The sequence below is a fragment of the Protopterus annectens genome, chromosome 2.part0 (genome assembly GCF_019279795.1).
Source record: "Protopterus annectens isolate FY-2018-M chromosome 2.part0, PAN1.0, whole genome shotgun sequence".
Classification (NCBI taxonomy): Eukaryota; Metazoa; Chordata; order Ceratodontiformes; family Protopteridae; genus Protopterus; species Protopterus annectens.
The window spans coordinates 1,799,686,200-1,799,711,421 of NC_056728.1; the positions used below are offsets into that span (position 1 = coordinate 1,799,686,200).

The following is a 25,222-nucleotide window of genomic DNA, read 5'->3' on the forward strand; positions in this document are numbered from 1 at the left end:
AACAGAAAAGAAATGTTGCCAATGGCATTTCCGTTTACATTGTCTTTTGTTTTTGTTACTATTCTTCCTTCTCTAAGAATCGGCTGAAAATGACCCGATTCCTTTTAGCAATTACTTCCTTCGGATCTTATCAACAAATGAATTTGGATATCCCCTCAATAGAAACATAGAGAAAATATTTTCACATTCCCCAAGGAATTCCTCCTGCTCAGAAACCATCCTTGCAGCCCTGACAAATTGTCCTTTGACAACGCTCCTCTTTTGATGGATAGGGTGTGAGCTGGTGAAATGTAAATATGTGTTGGAAAAGGTTGTTTTCCTATGAATAGTTGAAATCAATCTATTACACACTATGTCCTTCCTTAATTTGACATCCAGAAACGTAGTTTCCATATCATCAATGGAATACGTAAATTCCAAAAAGTTAGTTGACATGGTAATACTGTCAATAAAATTTGGAATTGAGTCAGGTGACCCCTTCCATAAGAAAAACATGTCATCTTGGTACCTCGTGTACCAAGAGACATTCGTCTGATAGAGTGGGTTACAAAACAGGTGTTGGTTCTCCCATTGTGCTAACACGCTGTTTGCAAAAGTGCAACCACACAAGGGGCAACCAGCGGAGACGCTAGGTTCTCCAAATGAGGTTGAACATGGACTTCATGGCCTTTCACCATGGGTACCACAGGGGCCCTCTATTCTTTGTAATTCCTCAGGGGACTTTAAAATTTACAACTATACTGTGTTGAATGTTGACGCATATGTGGTTGAATTTCTTGCCAAAGGACTATCATTTATCCCAGATAGGCACTGTGATCTGGTAAAAACAATAATCGACTTAAAACTTTTTGTTAGGAAATTAAATCTAGCATATGCGTTGGGGAACACCCCTTCACTTTTAAGCTCACTAAGAGTCTCGAGTGTGTTCAATCCACCTTTAACAGGAATTTTAGCCTTTTTTGAAAAATCATGTGAATTAGATTTAAGGGCCCTAGTGCATAAAAACAATTCAGGCATTAGGAATGGCTGTAAATCACGTTCTAATGCAAGTATGGACAAACTTGCATTCATTCAAATGCTAAATGAATGTAACATCAGGGTGATGGCACCTGATAAAGGGGGTGGGTTGATTTTCATGGATCAACATGTGTATGAGAACAAAATAATTCAACATTTAAACTCTGACTCCTATGTGCAAGCTAGTATTAGTGAAGTCAATAGAGCATACAGTAAGATCAGAGAAGTATTGGGGGACCTGTTTTTAGAAGGGATTATTGACAATGACACCTTACAATACATCACAATGTTAGCACCCAGGATCCCTACCATTTTTGGTACACCTAAGATCCACAAGGACTTGATTGATCCCCCTTTCAGACCAATTGTGGACGGAAGGGGGTCAATCACATATGCTTGTGCCAAATTGGTTGATAGCATTTTGAAACCTTTGCTCAAATCAGAAATCCAAATTTGTAGGGATTCCTGGAGTTTTCTGGAAGACATTGGAAAAATTCCTTTTGATCCATCAAACATTTTTCTTGTGGTTGATATAAAAGACCTATATACTGTCATCCTACATCAGATAGGTGTTGAATGGACTGTGGATTTCATGTTACGTAAAGGGGCATCAACAGACCACATGCATTTAGTGGAAACCCTCTTGGATTTGATTCTCACGAACAATTACTTAGTGTTCAACAACAAACACTATCTTCAAACTACAGGTATAGCTATGGGTTCTCCCTGTGGTTGCACTTTCGCAAACAGTGTGTTAGCACAATGGGAGAACCAACACCTGTTTTGTAACCCACTCTATCAGATGAATGTCTCTTGGTACACGAGGTACCAAGATGACATGTTTTTCTTATGGAAGGGGTCACCTGACTCAATTCCAAATTTTATCGACAGTATCACCATGTCAACTAACTTTTTGGAATTCACGTATTCCATTGATGATATGGAAACTACGTTTCTGGATGTCAAATTAAGGAAGGACGTAGTGTGTAATAGATTGATTTCAACTATTCATAGGAAAACAACCTTTTCCAACACATATTTACATTTCACCAGCTCACACCCTATCCATCAAAAGAGGAGCGTTGTCAAAGGACAATTTGTCAGGGCTGCAAGGATGGTTTCTGAGCAGGAGGAATTCCTTGGGGAATGTGAAAATATTTTCTCTATGTTTCTATTGAGGGGATATCCAAATTCATTTGTTGATAAGATCCGGAAGGAAGTAATTGCTAAAAGGGAATCGGGTCATTTTCAGCCGATTCTTAGAGAAGGAAGAATAGTAACAAAAACAAAAGACAATGTAAACGGAAATGCCATTGGCAACATTTCTTTTCTGTTTACGTTTAGTCTGGATCATAAGGCTATAAAAAACATTTTCATCAAGAATTGGAATGTTTTGTTGGAGGATCAAGAGTTGGCTAAGTGTGTGGGTGAAACACCTAGATTCACTTACAGAAGGGGGCAAAATTTAAAAAACATGTTGGAAAGAACCAACCATAAGTCCAACAGAATTATTAAGGGGATGAATAAATGTGGACGTTGCCCATATTGTAAGTTCATCTCAGTGTGCACTTGCATACGAATGGTAGGGAAAGAATATAGAATAAATGGCAGATTTAACTGTCTGTCTAAAGGAGTGGTCTATGTGGCAACATGCAGACAGTGTCCTGCATTTTATATCGGCAAAACCGATAGACCATTTAAGAAAAGGATTTATGAGCATGTACATGCCATTAATATCAGGGACATGAACAATGCTCTGGCCAAACATGTTAGCCAACATTTTGACCACTCTTTTCTTTTCACTATTTTACAACAGGTACAGCCTTCTATTAGGGGAGGACCCTGGCAACTTGAACTGGAGGAACAGGAGGTTTTTTGGCAAGTACGTACCTCATCCTACACTTTTCCAGGGCTTAATGAGATAGTGTCCATTAAATGTATATTAAAATTAAAAGCTCTTAAGAGATAGGACACAATATTTAAAATATGTAGTATATACACATTTACATTCACTTTATACATACATATTTTTTACATATGTTATATACAATTGTATAGTTGATACGGAATGTACCTGCATTTCAACTCTTACTGTCACATTAGTCTCAATAGTCTAACAATTTTTAAATAAGTTAAGAGTCACAATAATTGGAATTAAAATAGAAATAGTAAAACAAGAATAAGCATATACACATGACACATACACAGATGTATATTGTATTCTTGTATATATATATATTTTTTAACATGATTTATGTCAGGTCTCTTATTGTTCAATAGGTTCAAGGTATTTAAACGGTTGTAACCCGAGTTATAGAATACAATTTTGCGTACCATGGTGACATTATTTATGTGTTTTTCATTCAAATTTGTATTTCAATTAGTTGCGGTTTAGTTTAAAGCCGTTAGTTTTAATTTGTTGATTTTGGGAAATATGCTTATACCTAACTAAATAGCAGCAAACAGTTTTATTTAATTATGTCGGTTTAATCACTTCATTAGCAGTTATGTTAATCAATTGATTGACAATCAGCTATGTATATATAAAGTGTGGTTTTAAATGAAACTATTATCTGATGAAGGTGGGGAGAATGCTCTCTACCGAAAGCGCTCATTTTTAAATAAAATCATCGAAAACTTGGTTTGTTGCTGGTGCAGATATTGTGCTCCGGAGTTTTGGTTTGGCTAGCACTGTGCCACTTGGTGTTTTTTCAATAGTTTGCCTCTGGTGTTTGACTTTGTGGAATTAATTACATAACTTCTTTATGTGATGTTGTCAATCTCGCCTTTATTCTCACTGATGAGACCACATCCTAAGCTACCTGATTCTTGGGTGGCTCATGGGAGAATATTCCTCAGAACCATAAAACCAAAAGATGCTCTACTCCTAAAGGCCAAATCCACTTTGTAATGAGTAATAAAGGTATGAGGTTTTGCCCATGTCGTTGCAGCACAGATGTTATCCAAAGGTAACCCAGCTTGTAAGGCTGCAGAAGTAGCTGTTAACCTAGTGGAATGAGCTTTAACAGCGTTAGCAAGAGTGTTGTTCTTAGAACTGTAAATAAAGGACATACATTGTGAAAGCCATCTGGATAAGATAACTTTGGACACTGGTAGGCCTTTTCTAACATCAGAATAAGAAATAAATAGCCGATCTGATTGTCTGATTCCTGAACTTGTGTAAGTAAGAAATGTAATCATCTATGACATAAAGTCCAGAAGAAGCAATTAATATTCCCCTTTGTTTTGGAAGCTTGGGAAGAAAAACGGTAGTTCCATAGATTGATTGAGGTTACTTTCTGACACAACTTTGGGTAGGAATGAGGGGTTGGTGCATAAAGAAACTCTGTTCTTATGAAATACCAGGTATGGTGGCTTGGCAGATAAAACCTGTAATTCCAAAACTCTCCTTGCTGAAGTAATAGCCACCAAAATGAGTGTCTTCCAGGAGAGATACTTCAATTCACAGGTAGCAGATGGTTCGAAGGGAGGACAGATAATATCTGACAATACAAAATTCAGATCCCAAGGTGGCGACGGGTTTTTGTATGGAAGTCTTATCATTGTAGTTCCTTTCAAGGATGCCTTACAAAGTCTGCTTGACATGACTCCAGAACCATTTTCTTCTATATGAAAATTTGAAATTGCTGCCAACTGACTTCTAATAGTGGCTGCAGCTGCCTCCTCACTGAAAAGATTCGCCAAAAATTCTAGAATAGAATGTATGGGCGCAGTAAAGGGATCTATTTGATTATTGCAGGCCGATGAAACAAATCTTTTCCATTTACCTCTGTATAATTTACATGTAATTGATTTATGGGAAGATAACAAAATATGTTTTACTGGAGACGAAAGGACAGGAAACCTGGCAATCAGGGGAACTGCAGCAGCCAAGCTGTTAGTTTGAGATTGTCCAGATTGGGGTAAACCATGCCTGACGGGTGGGTCAGAAGGTCCAGAGCTGGGTCCAGAATCCGTGGTTCGTCCCTCACATGAGGCTGAAGAAAGGGGAACCAAATTTGTTGAGGCCAATAGGAAGCAATTAGGATTGTCGTCTCCAACAAACTTGCTTTCTGCAAAAATTTGGGAATTAGAGAAATTGGCCGAAAGGCATAAAGAAGTCCCAGGGGTCAATCGTGAACAAGTGCATCCCTTGGTTACTTCCCAGCAGGAGGGATCAGGGCAAAATAGTTGCTACATTTGGCATTGGTAGGTGATGCAAATAGACTACAGCAAGGCTGGCCCCATTTTCAGAAGATCTCTTCTGCAACTTTTTGAGTGACCACTCATGCCGCCATAAAATAGCTCTGCTCAATTTGTCTGCAATTACGATGGATTTCCCGGGAATGTGTGTTGCTATCAGAAAGTGGTTAGAAGTTGTTGCCCATTGCCAGACCCTCAGGGCTTCTCGACAAAGGGGGTAAGATCTATCCCTCTCCCTGTTTATGTACAAGACCACAGACACGTCTGATTGGAATGCTATCATTCCCAGAGAGAGAGAGTCTTGAAATGCTTGCAATGCCAAAAGCACCACCCTCATCTCCAAGATGTTTATGTGCAACTGAGCCTTGTGCTGTTGCCAGATGCCTTGAACTGTCTTCCTGAGATAATGCCTCCCCCCCATCTGGGAAGCATCTGTGGTCACCGTGGCTTGGGGTTGAGGGAGAATAAATTGACGGCCTTGAGATACCAAAGGACAGTAAATCCACCATTGGAAATCTCTTTTGCATGAATTACTTATTCTGATCTTGTGCATCATAGGAAGTTCTAGAATTGACCATTGTGTCGAACGTAACCACTGAAGTATTCTCTCATGTGGAGACAAGCTAGGGGAATGAGAACAATTGAAGCAGCTTTTTTTCCCATTAATTGGAGAACTAGTTTGGCAAAAGCTTGTTTCTTTCTGATCAACAGTCTTACATAATGGTGAAGATCATCTACTCTGTCTTGTGAAAGTTTTGCTATCATTGTAGTTGTGTTTACCTAAGAAGGAACAGAGCTGTAGAGTATACTCCCTAGCTTGCAGCAGGAGATGCCTGGTCGGGGCGGTTATAAGACAGTCGTCCAGATACAAATACACCCGGAATCCCTGGCGTCTCAGGTGAGCCGTCACTACTGCCATGCATTTGGTGAACACTCTGGGGGCTGCAGTGAGACCAAAGGGTAGAGCTCGAAACTGGAAGTGGCAATCTCCTAGCTGGAAGTGCAAGTGCCTTCTGGATTGCCTTTTGCTTTCTTATATGGTAGTATGCATCCTGAAGGTCTATACAGCACATCAAATTGTCTTTTTCTAAGAATGGAAGTATCGACTGCTGTGTCACCATCCAGAACTTGGTCTTTTTCACAGATTTGTTCAGATTGCTGAGATCCATGATTGGTCTCCAGTCCCCTGTTTTCTCTGAAGCTAAAAAGAACTTTGAGTAAGTTCCAAATCCTCTCTGGTCTGCGGGGACTTCTTGGATTTTTCTTAGCAACTTCAGAATTTCTAAGGTTGTTTGTTCCTTCTGACTGGGTGGAACATCTGGAACGGATTTGTTTGTGGGAGTGGGGAAGGAGAAGGCAATAATATAACCCCTGGATATTTTGCCCTGCACCCATTTCTCATTTATCTTTTGCCAGGTTTCACAGTGCAGAGACAACTGTTCCCTGACTGCCTCCAGAGGTGAGCAATTGGGCAGCCCCCTTCAGGAGCGCGGAAAGATACTCAGGAGTCCTGGTTCTGCAGGCCTCCCCTGCTGTGAGGGCGGCATCTACCATTATTGTTCCCCCCTCTGCTTCTAGGGGAACTTTCACCCTGTGTGTCTTGGAAAGACCTTTGTGATTTTCTTTACTACATCTTCCCACTACCTCGCTGACCTTTGTTTAAGAGTCTGGTAGGTGTGGAAAAATGTACTCCAATGGCAGATGAGGTCTTGCCTTCCTGTTACACCTGGTGAACATTTCTTTTACTTTAGGCCCAAAAAGAGAAGAGCCATCCAAACAGGTGTTGAGTTGGCTCTACGGAATCTGGGGTCTCCCAAGCCTTCCGAAATACTAAAGCAATAAGCTCACTGGAAGGAGGGGTCACCCAAGTGGTTGTGGGGGCAAAACCCAAAAGCCTTCAGGTATATTGACTCCTCAGCTGAAGGGGATGTTGACTGCCAATCACCTCTCTGCTTTAAAGTTTCCAGGATGTCTCCAAAAGAGACATCTTCAGGAGATGGCCATGGGGACCCTTCTGAATCTTTGAGGTCAATATCAAATATGATCAACTCCTCCAGGGAGTCAAGACGCTTCCTCTTGCAAGTTCTCTTCTGAGGGACCTCCTCAGCGGGTTAGCCTGGGGAAGTTTCAGAAGGGGGAGTTCATTGTTGGACATCCTGAGGCCTGGGGTCCCTGCGGTCCTGCAGAGAAGGTATATGAGAAGGCAAAGACACCTGCGCAGAACTGGGAGGAGGATCTGAGACAGCCTGTTTCTGAGACTGGTATGTAGTCATAACCTCAAAGGCAGTATGCCACTGCTCCGAAGAACACCCCGGATCCGAGAAAAGGGTTGTTGGAGCTGAAGGTATCTCTGGTGCAGAAGACAGTAGCTCCGAGGTAGAGGTAGGAGCCGAACTCACCTGCACCGAAGTCCCCAGAGGCAGGGTCAGATCCAGAGAGATCAGAACCGGCTCTGTGGACCTGACCGGGGAGTGTAGGCTCATAGAGGTCTCCTGTTCTGACTGGGCTGAAACATTCGGGGCAGACATTGGATCTAAGGAACCTATAGGTCCAGGCTCCACAACAGACACAAGCTGACATCGGAATCTTTCGCCTCCAAAACCAAGGGATGGATTGGAGGAGGAATTGGCACCAGTGGGGAGCACTTCATCTGATCTGATTCTTTTTGGCTCAGATCCAGTAAAAACTTGGCCAAGGCCGGTGTCTTTAGAAACCTGTGCACTACCCTGTCCACATCATCATCAGACAAACTCCTGGTAGACTGAGTATAAAGGGTTGGAGACCTTGATTTAGTCAAAAAGGGAATGAGAGCAAAGAAGGTACTGGTTCCAATGAAGGGGAATGGCTCCGATATCTAAAGTCAGTGGGAGCCAAAGAGGTCAGAGCCAAGGGTTCCAGCTGCTCCAATGAACACTTGGATCCAGAAATGACTGTCTGCTCTGAGGGTTGTTGGAGCAGACAGTCTAGGAGTTTTTTTACTTCAGCTCCGAGGATGACTTCGGTGCCAAAGAAGAATGTTTTAGTGATTTGTCAGATTTTTTAGGTTTGTCAGACTTAGAAGGGGTTGCAGACTCCAGAGAAATCTCCTCAGAGAAAGGAGTTTTCAGCAGTCTCTTTAAAATTAGCTTATTTTTGTGCTCCATAAGAGCCCTTTGGTTAAAACCATGGCATATGGAGCATTTTTCTTGGAGATGAAGAGGCCCACAGCAATACACACACAAAGTGTGTGAATCACTTAGGGGCATCTTCCCACACTGCTCACATTTCTTGAAACCAAGCCAAGAGGTTTCCATTCTTGTTTTTGAGACATTTTAATAACTGAGTAAATCAGAAACAAATTAGCAAACACACACACATGCTGGAAACATCCTCTAATTTAAATGGACAGAAAAGTTTCAGAAAAAATGAAAAAAAAATTTTGTTTGTTTTGTTTTGTTTTTTAAGCAGAAGAAATTGTCCTCTAACTCAAATGGACGATAAAGGAAAGAAAGGGGGCAAGAATTAGAGGAGAAAATGTCCTCTAACTTAAATAGACGTTAGTAGATGTCCTCTAACTTAAACGGGCGCTAACAGGGGAATCAACACTCTCTCTCTAAAGACGAAAATATGGGTAAGGATATACAGAAAGGGCAAAAAAACTATATCAAACTAGCATTTATCTAAAAGTAGAAAAGGTTAAGTTTAAAAAAGGGATTTTAATAATAGAAAGAAAGCACTTAGCCCAGAGTTTGCTTCAGAACCACGTCCTTCACAGAGCGGCAAATGAGAGCTGGGGAATTTAGGGAGTTGAATTATGGGTAAGGGAGAATGCCCAGAAGCTTTCCTGAAGGCCTTAAGCTTTTTTATAAGGCCGTGACAAATCCAATGGATCGGATCCAACCCATCAGTGAGAATAAAGGCGAAATTGACAACATTACATCAAAGGCTATAGATATAAACTATGTACCTACACACAAACTGGTTCAGCAATACCCATATTTATGGAACATGAATAAAATTAAGTACTCAGGAGTATGGATTAAAAAGGATTCTGTTATGGCAGCAAAGGATTTGTGGGAAGAGTCTAAACAAACAATAATACAAAAACTGACAAACTAGAAGTTGTGTTTTCTGGATATGGATAGCAAGATATAAGCTATGAAAATGTTTTTAGTCCCCTTAGTTTTATAAACAGGTCAGGCATATTTTTATCAAACAGAGAAGTTAATACATACCATTTAATGAGTTTAAAGATTTTATCTGGGAAGGGAAGAGGGCAAAAGTCAAGTTGGATAAGTCGATCTTTCCAACTGAGCAAGGTGGTTTGGGATTACCTGATTTGAATGGATATTTCACAGTTACATAGTTAAGGCTCTTGTATATAACACAAGCAGAAAACTATAATTCAAAGTGGAAAGGAATGATAATTAAACAGGGGGAAGCTCAAGAAAAAATGAGAGAATGGAATTTCAGATGCAGATCCTTAAAGAGAATAACAATATTCATAAAGTAGCAGAAAGTATTTTAAGAACTAAGTCAACAGAGGAATGCGAGATTCTGCCAATAGGGATGACTACATTTAGGGGTACAGAGAATCGGCAAGAGGGGGCTGAAATTTACTGGAGAAAACTGGCAAAGGAACCAATGTATTGGGAGCAAACAGCAAGGGAAAGGTAACAGAATGGGAAGAGGCCAGAAATTCATTTGGAACTGCAGGCTAGAAATTGCTTTCCCTACCAAAGATTGATATCGGAGTATAGCCAAAGAGCAAGAAATATGGGAATCTTAAGCAAAAGACCAGCACTGGTACAGCTTTTAGCATAATCTAGAACAGAAGCTGCTATTAAAAAGGTATAATTAGTAGAGTGTATACAATAGTGCATTATAAGTATAGGAATCAGAGAAAGTTAGAAAGGACTGGGAAAACAGACTGGATAAGCAATTCACAAATAAACAATGGGAGGATAAATGTATGCCTCCCAAATATGTAACAAAGTCTAAAAGGTTTAGGATCTTTGCCTGGAAGTTCATAGGTTCATAGGTTGGTACTAAGCTATCGGCCCTAGGGCCTATACAAGCCTAGCCATAACAATTCCCTGGCTATTTCTTCCCACAGTATTTACTTCCCTGGATCCCTGTTTAGCAGGGCGACAGATGTGATCCCAGGGGTGAATTTCCTGTCTCCCATCCAATTATCAGGATTCCTTCTGAAAAGGGCCAAAGTGGTGCTCTGCTTGACATGTATATGCACAGTCTATTCCAGAGTATTTTCAAAGGTATTTCTGTACCCCAAACAGACTTCAAATAATTTTCCTCAGGTAAATTACAAATGTTGGAGGTGAGATGGGGATGAAAGAGGTAATTGGGAACATATTTTTGGGGGTGCAATGAGTTGGCAGACTTTAACAATTCCCTGTAGACAACTCTCTGTCAGAAATACTGGGTGAACAAACTGGTGTAACTAAGGAAATTATTTTTTTGAGCTGTGAAGCAGAATAGGAATTGCTTAGACATAGTAATGCCTTGCTGATTTTAATTCTGGTAGCTGCAAAAAAGGCAATTACTAGAAAATAGAAATCAAAGTCTAAAGCAACTGTACTAAAAGCAGTGAATACAACAGAGATAAAATAACGAGAAGTGGGATCTTTAGAAAAAGGGTAGGAGTAATGGGAATTGTGCAAAAATACACGCAGTATAGTGTTTTGTAGGAAGAATGAGGTTTAAGGGAAGGCAGGAATTGACTGAGCTATGTAATGTTTGAATGACAGTGGACTGTACAGATTGTAAGTGATGCATAATGTTTGCAATTGAAAATACGTCAATATGGCTATTTTTTTTTTACATAAATGCATAATTGCCTATGTCATAAGTGATAATTCAGTAAAGATGTTTCTTGTTTAAAAAAAAAAAAAAAAAAAAAAAAAAGGAATGTGCAACTCTTAAGTGCCTTCATTGGTGAGAGAGGAGTTTTTTTCTTTTGGGATTGGCTTGTTCCAGAAGAGTAAGAGATGGGGGAGGGGTGCTGAAGGAGACTCACAGTAGACCTCTACAGTGAATAGGACCTTCACCGTCCTCAACAGGTTACCCACCAAGTCTTGAGAAGGCTGGCCAAACAAAATCTTCCACCTGAAAAGAACATCCAAAATACCCTACCTAAGGTCCTGCTTAAGAGAGGTCAGCCTTAGTCAGGCCATCCTACACAGCCTGTGGCACTAACCGTATCATTAGTGCAGCAGGCAATTATAGTGAGAATTTCAGTCCAGACATTGTTTGAACTCAGAAATCAGGAAATGAGAGCAACTACTCCAATTCTTGAGTCACTAGGAATGACTGGATTCTGGATAGCTGAGATTAAGAGTTAAGGTCTCTAACATATTCTTTGGACGATGATAATATTTAACATCTTCAGAATCTCAGTATGCTAAGCTACTGCTAGCATGACTTACAGAACACATCTGAGCCACAACAGGAGAGTCTGGGTGTCTCCAGGCTGTATATGCAGCCTCCTTGATCAATGGCTACAGAGCAGGAATGAAACAAGGCTCATCTTCCTCCCACTACCCTAGATACTCACTTAGACATTTCTACGGAAAGAAAGGGGATCTACTGGCCTGTCCACAGTACACTTCACAAGCCTCAGGTCTTCTTCAAAGAATAGGTTATCTGGGAAACTTTCAAATAAGGAGAAGTCATTATTCTTATCTGTTTTAATGCCAATGTCTTTTAGCTCTTCAGACATCAAGTATAATCCAGGGGGAAGGATGCCCACTCTCAATAAGCTCCAGGAGGGACTATTTTGTACACAAATGATGTGACAGTAATTACCAAGTGTTAAGTAGCAGCAAGCTGTTGCCTGGGTGTATGCTTGTAAGTGGTGCAGCAAGGACATGAGAAGTCTTCAATGGTCCTAGTGTTTGGATTAGAACATTCTTCCCAGTCGGGCAATCATGCACCCCCTGGACAGGACTTGCTAGACTTCAAATATCTGACTAATGTCAAAGCCCTGAAATACAAGCCTTTGTAGGAGATAACCCAGTGGCTCTCTGTTACCTGGGATTCTGGACAATGCCAGTTATTAGGAGACAGGTGCAGAGAAGAGTCCTTGGCCCCCAAAGACATCAGACTCATGGCTGGTAAAACTCAAAGCATAATCACTTCAATGAAGTCAGTCTCAACATTCTCAAGCTAAACAGCTACAGGATGGATAGTGCTGAAGGGTAAGTCTCCTCTGGCTTCATGTCATCTCTCGCATTAATGTGAAGGATAGGCAGAAACATGAGCCCTCTCCTGTAAAGAACAAACTCATCACAACTGGGCATCAGATATTATTTATGATGGCAGCCAATTCAGAAATGGATATACCTCCTGGAGAGATTGTTAAAGGTCTACACCTCGTTTTGATGGCCTTTTGATGGTGATCTAGCAGACACAGGGGTATTAATGAAAGTGTTCAGACAATTCAAGCATAAGGAAACTTCAACTGCTTCCACTACCCTGGTAGTGAGGTAACAGTACAGTTACACTACAATACATTACAATAGGTACACTTACCATAAATGTAGATGTTCAAGTGTATTCACTGTTGCAGTCCTGACTTATGGGATTTCCTGCTTCGGAAGCCCTTGGTCGGTCCGACCACGAGAGTAAAAAAACTCCCTGAACAGGTGGACATCCTACCTTTCAGAGAAGCAGACACCAAAATGGAATAGAAGACAGAATGATCCCAACAGTACTCCCACCAGGAAAAAGTCAGCCTGCATCTCAGTAGGGTAGCCCAGGATGGATCAGACTGTGTGCCCACTGGATTTGTGGGAAATATCATCTCAGTATACTACAGCAACCAGTAAAAATCTGTCACACTGCTTGCTGTTAGACAAAATACATGAAGAAAGGGTGTACAAGGAGAAATCATCAACTTCTCTCTGGTTACTCTTCCTTGGATGAGGAGATCAGAGATGAAGTAAAGAAACTGTTTCAGCTGACCCCAATTTACCGACAATGACACCTCTCTTTCAGAGGGAGGGCTCATATCTAATTCCGCATCAAGTATAAGACTACCTACATGACAGCATAATGCCAGTGATAGTCTGGAGGGAATAGGGGTATGTTTCCTAAAGGGGAGACCCCAGCTCTGGGGTACAGGGGAATTTGTTAGGGGCTAAACTGAAGGAACCTCATAATGTGGGTTAAAGTGGATGATCAGTGTTCAACTGACTGAGAGCTGTGAGAGCTTCTGTGACTGTGACAAAGTATGAGCTAAAAAGTAGGCTTAGGCATCAGAAAGAAAGTAAAACAGATACAAAAATCATGACAGGTTTCAGCTAAACAGGCTCCAAGATAAAACATCTATGGTCTTGCCTTCTATGTATTTATTAAGGAATAAATGTAGTCTTGGATATGGCTCTAGCAAATGATGCATCAGTTAGCATAATGTCAAGTTCAACATGACCAAGGTATGGTCTGCAATTTATTTTCTCTAGGAAAGTGTTTATATAAATCCTAAACAAGCAAACCCAAAGCATGGCAAGATTATACTACCAGAATATAAAATACTACATTACAATTATAGGAATCAATCAAAGAAGGTTAGAAAGGATTGGGAAGACCGACTGAATAAGCAATTCACAAATAAACAAAGGGAAGATATATGTATGCCTCCCAAATATGCTACAAAATCTAGAGGAAACTGAGGAAAACCTGCAAAAGAGACACAACAGTAAAAGGATTCAGGTTTTCCTCAACTTGATTCACTCACAAGTTTTGTGAAGAGGAATACCTCACACCCCTCAGATACACTCCTCAATCAATCACATCTATGTTAACTAAACAAACAATGTCTCACACCTTTGTATTGTATAGCCATTTAGGGTTACAATCATTTTAACAAGCAGTTGTCATTTTTAAAATGTTAATAACTACACATACAGCTTAAGCAAATTCTCTCCCTTATCAATTCGTAAGCATTAGTAGTTATGCTCCATGTCATCAAAGGTGTTCTGCAAATACTGAGACAGACAGATTGAGAAAGAGAGAGAGATACACACACACACACACACACACACACACACACACACACACACACACACACACACACACACACACAAATTATTTTGCATTTACTGTCAGTCCGGAATACAATTATTTTCTAAGCAATATGCCAATATAAAAAGCCCCATAATAATAGTGGCCACATAACCATGATGATAAATAACAGCAACATACTGCTTTAAGTCACTATGCTTGTTACTGTTACATACACTGAGAAATGTAGGCTTTCTGAAGTGCAAAATAAACATGTTCTACAAATGCTGCAGCTTTTACTTATGGCAATGGGCCAAGATAATACTCTCTTTTGTCCAAATATTGTGGCATGTCTAGTTAATCTGCTTGAAAGCATCCTTCCACTTTGTAGGTCAAAGAAGGATTTGGATACAATTCCTGCCTTAAAACTCAGTAAACAGGCATAAGACATCAGTTCCTTTTTTTTGTAATATCAGACTACTACCGAATGTTAATGAAGTGAAAACCTATTATTATCAACACGTGTGTTAATAAATTTACCCCATCCACTGACCTAATTCCCTTATACTAAAGATTACACTGTCCCTATTTCTAGCTTTCATAACATGGTTGATTAACACAGCTGCAGAATAAACCAAGATAAAAATTGCGGCTTAATTTCCTGCACTTTGCTTTCAAACCTGTCTGCGGAGAAGCATATGAGCCTAAGCCTCAAAAACTGAGAGTCTGGACAATACCTAATCATTTGTCTGTGACAGCCCCTAGATCCTAATGGTGTACATCTGACAGATTACTTTGCAAACAAATAACTGTACTGTAACAAGCTTCTCCATCCATCATGAAACCAAATCAGTAAATCTACAGTAATATTTCAGGGTTCATACACCAGTCACCAAAGTATTTCATATGCACATAGAGATATATGTGTGTGTGTGTGTGTGTGTGTGTGTGTGTGTGTGTGTGTGTGTGTGTACAGATACATATAGATATATATTTTTTCTATCCTTGCTTTATTCTAGACAGGGCATGATCAGTGCCAGAGATTATACCAACTGGAACGTAGCAAACTCTGGATGTGTCAGTCTGGCTCAAGATGATTTAACATCACAAATACAAATTTGGAGGATCACCATTTCACCCGTATGTACATCTTTCATATGAAGGAGAAAACTGCAGACCCTGGGGTGAAAAATCAACCAGATACAGGGAGAATATCCAAATACCATTCAGAAGGCACACCAGTAGGACATGAAGCAAAGCAACAACCATTGTGAGGAAACAGTTCTAACCAATATACCACTGTGCCATCCCATATCTATGCACTTATTTATTCATCTATGTCACAGGAGAATACTAGGCTTGGTCATTTTAAGCCTAGCTGTTTCAACCCAATGCTAATACCTTAGAAGTGCTAGTCAATACCCAAGATTGCATTTAGTGATGACTGCCCTTGTCCAGGAGGGTTGTGGGCACTATCCCCAGTATGAATTTACGGTGACCCATCCTCTCGTCCAGGTTCTTCTTGAACAGTGTCATAGAGGTGCACTGTTTCACATGAATTGGTAGCCTGTTCCAAAGACGGGGCAGTCACTGGGAGAAAAATCTGTCCCTCTAGAATATCCTATTTATGTCGCAGGCCATATTTAAGTCGTTGGAATGGGTAGCCCTAGACCCATTTGATTTACAGATATGCAGAAAGTTCATTAGGTTTGGATCTTGGATTGCTCTGTAGGCCAGGCATAAATCTCTACTATGAAGACTATACAATACAGAGTATAGTGACAGGGACTTTAGTTGGCCTGTGTAAGGCACATGATGTAGCCCCTTGATCTTCTTTATTAGAAACCTCTGAGGCCTCTCTAATTGCTGCAGGTGCTTAGCACGGTACATGCTGAATGTGGCATTATACTCCATTAACAGCTAGATAAGTGCTGAATGTGGCATTATACTCCATTAAGGGCTAAATAACTGCCGAGTATAGGAGGGTTATAACTTCTTTTGCTTTCGAGGCGATGCCTTTACTAATCAAGTGTGCTACATGGAAAGGTTTCCTTACTATGGTACAAATGTGGTGGTCAAAGTTAAGGTCCTAGTCAACCTGTGATCCCAGGTCCCTTACCACTTCATGGGTACTTAGGGTATTGTTGTTGATTTGATAGTGTGATGGGACATTATTTGTGCTGAAGGAAATGATTATGCATTTCTCTGCATTCAGTTTGAGACCATGACTAAGACACCAAGGCCTTATGATTATCCTTGACAGTACTTGCTAGAGTTCTCTCAAAGGAGCTCTTGGAAGATTTGACAAGTTGTCTTATTTGTCTGTTGAGGCTGAGCAGGGTGCTTTTCCATTGTTGGGGCCTTGCCTTTATTTTCTTGGACAACTTCTTGCGTTTACTGTAGAGCTTGTTGATGCTGGATATCCACCACGGAAGCTTGTTTTTACTTGGGGCTCTGGCTTTGATTCTTTCCGGTACAGCCGAGTTTATACACTTAAGCAAGTGACTGTACAGGGCTTTAGTGTAAGCTTCGGCGCAGTTACCACTTCCAGCTTGGAGTGGGGCTTGGTATGCATTTATACCTTCATCTAGGAAGGTATAGTTTGCCTTGGTGAAGGTTTTTAGTCTGATTTCACCCTTTGTGAGTTCTGCTGTTAGGGTTGGTTCAAAGGTGACTGATTTGTGGTCAGTTTTAATTAATGAGGGTCCAACAGTTGCAGCAGTGCACCTGTTTGACATGTTGGTGAGGACCAGATCTAGAATGTTTGTTCCTCTTGTTGGGGTATGGACCATTTGTTCCAGGGCATCTGAATTCACAAAGTCAATGAATTTTGTGCTAGCGAGTTAGGGCTAGCATAGGTTTCCCAGTTGATGGTGGGATAACTGAAATTCCCCATAACCAGTGTGTTCAGTAAAATTTGATTGTCTTCAGTTTGGTTAAGTAGGCTTCGTGGGTTTTGTGACCCATGAAGGGGGATCTATAACTGGCTAAGATTTGAATGGGGCTCTTACCCACTGTAACCTGGACCTGGAGTAACTCCATGGAGCTGTCCAGTCTAACTAGACAGGAGTTGAATTTCTCCCTAATATTGATTAAAACACTGCCTACTTTGGTTTTCACACATTCATTCTGTGATCTAAAGATGTTGAAGGCACTGTAGCCTTGCATGGCCCAGGGTACTCTCTGAGGCCTTAAACCAGGTCTCTGCGACAAACATCTACATCTTCTAATGATAGTAGTGCTTCCAGGGAGTGCAGTTTTTGGTTTAAGTTCCTAGCACTTAGCAGCATGAGGTCAGAATTACTATGGAGGACTTTCACTTTTGTTATATAAATGTGGTGGACAAAGGTTAGCTAGAACTGTCATATTGAATTTAAGGAGGTGTGCACACAAGCTGTGATCCATACACATGAACTCTCTACAATGCAACATGTTCATGTTTCATTTATCCCACTTTAATTAAATGGTTTGCTTTTTCATGGGGGGTCAGTGTTGTTATTTGTTAACTCTTTAATTTTACAACAAATTTGTAGAAGCAGTCAGAAGAGCATTAAAACAACAAAAAAATAACACTGGTAAATGAATAGACTTTCTACAGCTCTGTCATTCGCATCCTATTTTAGGTAAGTTCTTAAACTGGATTTTTAAACCTATTTTTTACACATTTTTTGTGTGACTTTTTATTGGTTTATGGAACTCTGGGCTTTAATGACCAATATGTTAAAGTGGCACGTGGATGTTGACCAGCTGGTTTACTAGTTAGACATCTGCAATTAGGTACTGAGGCAGTATAGTAGAGAACTGTATTGTTTTTGTAGTGCGAAAGGGGTTCAATTTGTTTGGCATGGGTGCTGCATTTTTAAGTAGGTAATATTTTGCGATGTCAGGGTGCTGAGGTGTTTTTCAGGACTGGGAAGGATGCTAGGAGGCACCTTGACTGAAGTATTATGTAACCTTGTAGATATGCTGGATGCAGAAAAATTCAGCTCGTACAAGTGAAGAAGAATATTTTAATTCATAGATCCACAAAAACGTATAGATAACAGAATGAACGTAAAGCGCTTTCAACTGAATGTAACTCAGTCTTCATCAGAACAAAGAGTCTCCATTAAAACGGAGTATATATAGTGTGTCAGTTGCTTGTTACATTGTTTAAAAATTGCGCCAAAAATCTTAAAGCTACAATACAATACAATATATCTCTATACTCTATGTTAAAACACTGTGATGATTATATATATATATATAATGTTAGAATGGGAGAACGAACATCTATTCAAATATATTTGCTTGTTAGACCTCATCAGGGTCTCGGATATTGTAAACCATCCTCTTCTGTGAAGATTGTTAAATCATACCTCGATGACAGTGTCTTAGACAGCTACCTAATAACATGAATTAAAGGTCAGATGGTTTCTGGTCTAAGTTCACAGTGAGTTCAACAAAGATTATTCAGAACTCTGTCAACAATGTAGTCATATTTTTATTTTTGTGAATAATGATATGTAGTACTTTTCTGAGCACAGCTACAGTATGCGTAAAATACTGTCAACTTGCTGACAGCCTTATTGTAGGGAACTTGGTAAGCTCACCCATCACTGTGACATCTTCAGGTATCTTGGCAGGTTAGTAACAAATACGTACAACTGAAAAACACATACTGCATAGCCTATGGGCTTGGCCTCCACAAAATTCTGAGCAAGGGCTTTGCTGGAATCATTTAAGAGCATACATCTTCTAGAGTTCTTCATTAGTTATTTGACTAAAGATATGGAGGATCATGACTGGTCTCAGATCTTAACCAATGTAGTATTTGTTTCAGACACAGATGTCAAGAAACTCACTTTGAAGGTGAGGCTCAAGAGGTGAATATTGGCATCCATTTCAAGAACACACAATAAAGGGTTATGATCAGTGAGACCCAGTTAAAATTCTTTGTAGTGCATGGAGTGTTGTCTGCTCCATGTACTACCAGTTACCAAATGTAGCAAGATAAACTGCTTTCAAAGCCTTTAAAAGCCAGTCAAACACTTTATCACTGTCAAAGAGACAGCAAGCAGAAATTATATCCATCAAAAAAGAACTGCTTTAACAGCTGCTACATACTTTGTTCTCCCACACTTTTTGTTTCTAAGTGTATAAGAATCTTAACAGCTTCTAAAACTGTTTTCCTTTCTACTGTATTTTGCTACCTTGCTACATGCCTGCTGTCAAACTCATGTGCAAGAAATAATTTTAACAGCACTTGGGTGCTTAACAAAAGCTTGTTAAGCACTTTCTGATGTTAGAAAAGTGCTTAACAAGCTTATCTTTATCAAGTTTCTAGAGTGTAATTGGGTCACTCCATGTACTACAAAACCTTTAGCACTTCTATGACAGTGCTATGGAACAGTATCATTGAAACAGACTCCATACCTATAGTATCTAAAGTGAAAAAAAGCATTAATGGACTATTTCAAAGGAATGAGGTGATTTACCTACAACAGGAGTAAAGGAGAAAAGATAACAAATGCCCTTCTAGGTATCATCCATATTTATTCTTACTTTAAGTCATTCTCTTCATTGCTTAAAACTTTTGTTGAGTTGCCATTACTAAACTTAATCTGTATTTATAAATTTGAATTGTTTGTTTTCCTTATGCCTTGATTTGCTATTTCGCCTCACAGCAAGACGTTGTCTAGTTCGATTCTCAGCTAAAGCGTCTTCTGTATGGAGACATGCGTGAATGGGCGTACCTTAATTGAAGGTTGTACGTCAGAGCTGGCAACTCGGTACGTAAAAATCTGCTGCCAATCATTAGCGGACCGGAGTTCCGCTGTGGCGACCCCTAACTGGGAAAAGCCGAAAGATACAACAACAACAACTGGTGAACTACGATGAATATTTCCAATTTTATTGGTTTGAGAGTGAATCACAAGAGAGAAGATATGGAAATCTGTAATTATGAAGTGTACAAAAAACTGATTACTTATCTGTATAGCTTGAAGTATTATAGCAAGCCTCAACACATATAGCTACATTCTGATGTACCTTAGAACAATCCTCACATAAATTACCTAAATCTGTGTTTTGATGGCATATCATACACTTTTATTGTAACTTTCTATGTTTCTTCTATAAAAAGGAGAAACAATTCAGTAAAACATAAGTAAATAAATACACAAATGAATTAATTAATGAATGAACAAGTAAATAAGCAAGTAAGTATGCCCAAATAAACAAAAAAGAAAACATGCCCTGTCAAGATAAGAGGGTGAGGGAACGCTGCATCTCTCACGTGGCTACTTAAAAGCAAAAATGTGATTACCTGAACAGGTCAAAAATGTTTCTGCAATTCTGCCTGCTTTGTGCAGAAAACTTGAAGAGCTCTAGGTCATATGTAAGTTGCTACTGATTAAGAAGGGACATAAGGTCTGTGGCAAAGGACAGCATACTTGGAAAGTACATCCTGTAATGAGGGCAGCCCAATCTTTAATGAAAGTTCCAAGGCAATTTACAGCAGAAACTGAGCTTAATGCAATACATAATTTAGTCTAGTAATCTACAAAATTTCTGGAATCCTTGTGATGTATCAAAACACACAAAGTGACTACACCATTTTTATATGTAATTTCTGCATAGGTATATGAAATTATACCAAAAAGAAAACAACTGGTTGCATTTTTAAGTTTGGAAAACAATTCTAGCCAAAATTTGGCAAAAAAATGAACAAATGTATTCTGAAAACAAATAGCAAACAAAACAAAAAATTACATAAACTAACATGTTCAGCATCTATGCAGAGCTTGCTACATGAATTTCGTACATAGATTTCATAGCTGATTCTGGCTGGGATTTAGTGGCACATGGTTCACAGTTGCACAACACTAATATTAGGGAGTTTGCTTCGCGAAGTAGCTCACTGCTCAAACAACATGCATTGTGTATTGTCTCTGAATTCCCACAATGCTTCATATAACTGCTAATTAATGGTGTGCAATGTGCTACTTGTTCATGAATCCCAGCCAGTGTCTTTTATTTCAACATAAAACTGTTGGAAAAATTAAAGTGTATTACCTAAACTGCTTGCCTTATGAAAGCTGTAGTGATACATGCTCAAAAGAACAAACCAAACTTATCAAGCTGAACCTGCAAGATCTATAGCTGTTTCAAGGCAAGCTGAAATGTAGAATGTCTTCATCCAGTCTTGGGTCTCTCCCAGGGCCTAGTTTTAATGGGCTGTGCTTAGTACACCTTCAATGGGAGGCACCTAGGATGCATCCTAACTGGGTCTTTAAGCTACAGCTGTGATTTCCCCTCAATCTGAAGGAGCTGCCTCTCCACTCCAAGATCCTCCCAGACTATTAAGCTCCTCACTGTGTGGTGGAAACTGAGCAAAGAAATCCTATGAAGAAGCCAAATTTCCCTGTCTGTATCAACAATTTCATCCTTTCAGTCAATACCCAGAAACTGGAACCATAGACGAGGACAAAAGTAGAGACTGACCAGTAATTTAAGATTGTCCATCTAAGACGAAGGTCATTTTACTACCACAGTCCACTACAAGTTCTCCGGTATTGTCTGAACATAATGCTGCTCAACGGAGTACTTGGAACCAGAGTATTTTTAGCCATAGCTCAATAGTGGAGTTCACAGGTAAATGATAACCATTTGGTGGTGAGCTGGTGTCAGATGACTTAAGTGGAAGCTGGACAGGCTCATAAAACCCCAATATGCAGTAAAGATGTCTGGGGATCATCTAGCAGATACTTCTACGCAACATCAATTCAGCTCAGGCACCACAGGAGCTTCTACTTACCAGAGAAAGTTAAAGCTATGACATCTAAAAGGAGCGGAAAATGAAGTTTGAATGGACCCTGTTCAAAATCTCAACAGTTAAAGCAGCAAAAAGGAGAGTAGATTACAAGGTAGTCAAGTGCTTGTCATGGTGGGAACCACAGGACCTGCTGGTGGACTAAGTGGTGAGGGAAGCTGTCAATTTAAAGAAATGTGCTTTCAGTGAAATGATAGTGGGGGATGCAGAACAATTAAGGGTGTAGAAGTTTGGTGAAGCCTGAAGGACTTTCAGAAGACCTTAGAGGTTTTGGTATACCATCACTGGTCTGGAGAAAGAAGAGGACATTGCACATGCTGTTCTTAGCAATGGGGAACAATGCTAACCTTGAATGAGCTAATTGCAAATCTGGTTGGCAAGTCATCTGCTGAGGTGGCAGTGCAAAAAGCAGCTTGTGAGACTGGGGTCTTTTCTCTAAATTAAGCCACTACAATAATTAAATATATCTAAGGTAGCATGACTGCCAGAATGGAAGAGATACAAGTGAAAAAATGATAGCGGGGAAGAATGTTGTTGGGGTGTTAAGATGAAACTGCCCCTTTCCATGCTGCATGGAACACAGGGACAGTACCTTAGGATTGAAAAAATGGGGTGGAAGTTCCCATTCTCATGACAAGGGACAGGACAGTAGGTTAAATTTGCACAGGGATCATGCCCTTCAACCTCCCTGTGAAAGTCAATGCTAACCTGCAGGATAAAACCCTTTGTTTGAGAGCTAAGCCTTTGATTCAGGAGCAGAAGTACACAATCCTTCCTGACCATGGAACAGTGGATTAACTCTTTGTCCTTGTAGAGATAACGGAGGGGACTTTCAACGTTTACCAGTATGGCTTATATGTGTTTTGTAGACCTGGAAAATGCCTATTACCATCTATACTGGGACATCTTATGAGAAGTGCTACAAATAGTAGAGGGTCACAGATCAGCTGTTGCCTGCTATATGGTCCTTGTATTTGCAGAGAAAATGTTTTGTCCACATTTTCAACATTTAGTCAAATATGCGCATGGTGGGTGTAGGACTTAGCCAGGGGTGTGCCTTGTCTCCTTCTCCTGTTTCTGATTTTCACAGACAACATACCTAAGTGCAGCTGGGGTTTGGAGAGCATTTGATTTGGGATGTGGTCTTTGTTGTTTGCAAATGGTGATGCATTCTTGTTTTCAAATGCCTGTAAGCAACGAATTGGTTCACTGTTCAATATAAATAGGATGGGATGAAAATCAGCACATTCAAATCAGAGTTCATGGTTTGTTCCTAAGGTAGTGGTCTGATCTCCACAAGTGTGAGTGAAACAGCTAAAGTGGAAATGTTTAAGAATCTTGTACGTCTACAGACATGCAGGTAGGTGAGTGTGTGAATGGGTGTGCCTTCTTTGAAGGTTGGGCGTTTGGCTGGCAACTCTGCACCGTAAAAATCAACTGCTAATCATTAGCGGTCCGGAGTTATGCTGTGGTGGCCCCTAACTGGGATAAGCCGAAAGACATATTTATAGTCTTGCTTAGTAGTGAGAGGACAAGAGATCAGGAAACTGACCATCAATACCCAGCAAAAATGAAATGGAATCATGTGTGGAAGTAGAAAACCTACAACAAGTCCTAAAGTACTCACTGCTGACATAATTAAGAGCATCAGACAATTGCATTCATACAGCATTTCAAAGCAATAGCAGAAACTAATACCTTGACTATCCTGCTCACTCAAGTTCTTTGTGACAATTTCTCTGATTTTTGCAGGAAGGGTGGTACGGGAAGAATTTTCACTGTCTCCTCGAACTGTTAAACTTTTCTTACTTCGTGAGCTTAAAACATTGACTTCCAGTTTCTATGTGAAAAAAACAATATAAATGTAATAAATCATCAGCATGTAAAATGACATTTACCATATAAGAAAAACTAACAACCAATCTCCTAGGCATTTTCTGTCAAATTAATTTCAAAAGTCTGAGCAGTGTTATGGCTGGCTGTATGACTCATTAAAGCATACTCAATGGTTTGTTTTACTTCAGAACTCAATATTTTAGAAATGACAATCATTAAATGTACACGACTCTCAAAAGTGTATACAAAACCAAAAAAGAAAAATGTGAGATTATGAAAATAATACGCAAGATTAAAATGTGACCCATAATCTACATTATAGCAATAAATAAATAAAAATTAGCAAGCATATGCACAAGTATGTCATACAGAAAATGGCACTGATGGGTACCACTGCCAAAAATCAACTGAGGAATTTTTTTTAATCTCCCCAATGAACTAACTCAAGCCCCAGGTAGTACATCCACTGCCCACCACCTCTTTTTATAAGTTTCTTTTAAGAGCAAAATACAGACAGTCACATTGTTGGGTCATACTTTTTTTGTCATGCCCCATTCTCTGTTATCACCTCACCTGCTGACTGATCTGCAAAGGTGTGAATATGCAAAGTGGCGTGTGTGCTTCCATGCATATGTCCCAATGTGCAGTGTGGATATCAGAAAAATCTCAATTTTGGTGTTTGCCTGTTGTAAGCTCCAGCTCTGTACCATGTGAGTGGAAATGATGTGCCCCCAAGCAGCACAAAACTCAACATCTATTTCAAATAGAGGTCAGATGACCACTGTATGCTCAGTTCCTTTTGTCCAGCATGCCCACTAACAGCTGGGCTGCTAGTGAAACCCAGGTCACTTATATCACAAAGGAGAGCCTTTTTTCCAATGCCGCATTGGTAAGGCGGTAGCTTTGTTACCTCACAGCAAGAAGTTCTCCCGTTCGATTCTCGGCTGGGCTTGGGAGTGCCTTCTGTGTGGAGCCTGCATGTCTTCCCCACGGTTGGGTAGCGTTCGAAAGACATGCATGCATAAATGGGTGTGCCTTTGTTGAAGGTTGGGCGTCGAGCTGGCACCTCAGCGTTTCATAAAATCTACTGCCAATCATTAGCGGACCGGAGTTCCGCTCTGGCGACCCCTTACTGGGAAAAGCCGAAAGACAAACAACAACAACTGAACCAGCTTCAAGCAAGAAAAATAAAGGTCCCACTTGCTCTGAACAACTTTAACAATTGCATCATCAGGCACCATGATTAATATATCTTCACAAGACCACACACGTTCCTCAGGATTCAGAAAGGCCTAAAATAATGTGGATGCCTTATCTCAGAGGGTTTCTTCATTGCATTTAGCTTTTCTGACT

At 40.0% G+C, this 25,222-nt stretch overlaps 1 protein-coding gene across 1 annotated transcript in view; it reads right to left on the reverse strand.

The window, feature by feature from the left end:
- CROCC (ciliary rootlet coiled-coil, rootletin) overlaps positions 1-23,869 on the reverse strand; it is a 2,018,646-nt gene extending 1,994,777 nt beyond the window's left edge. The window contains exon 1 of the mRNA XM_044061829.1: positions 23,732-23,869. The gene's annotated coding sequence lies outside the window, so the exon portion shown is untranslated. The remainder of the gene's footprint in view (positions 1-23,731) is intronic.
- Positions 23,870-25,222: the final 1,353 nt, after the last annotated feature.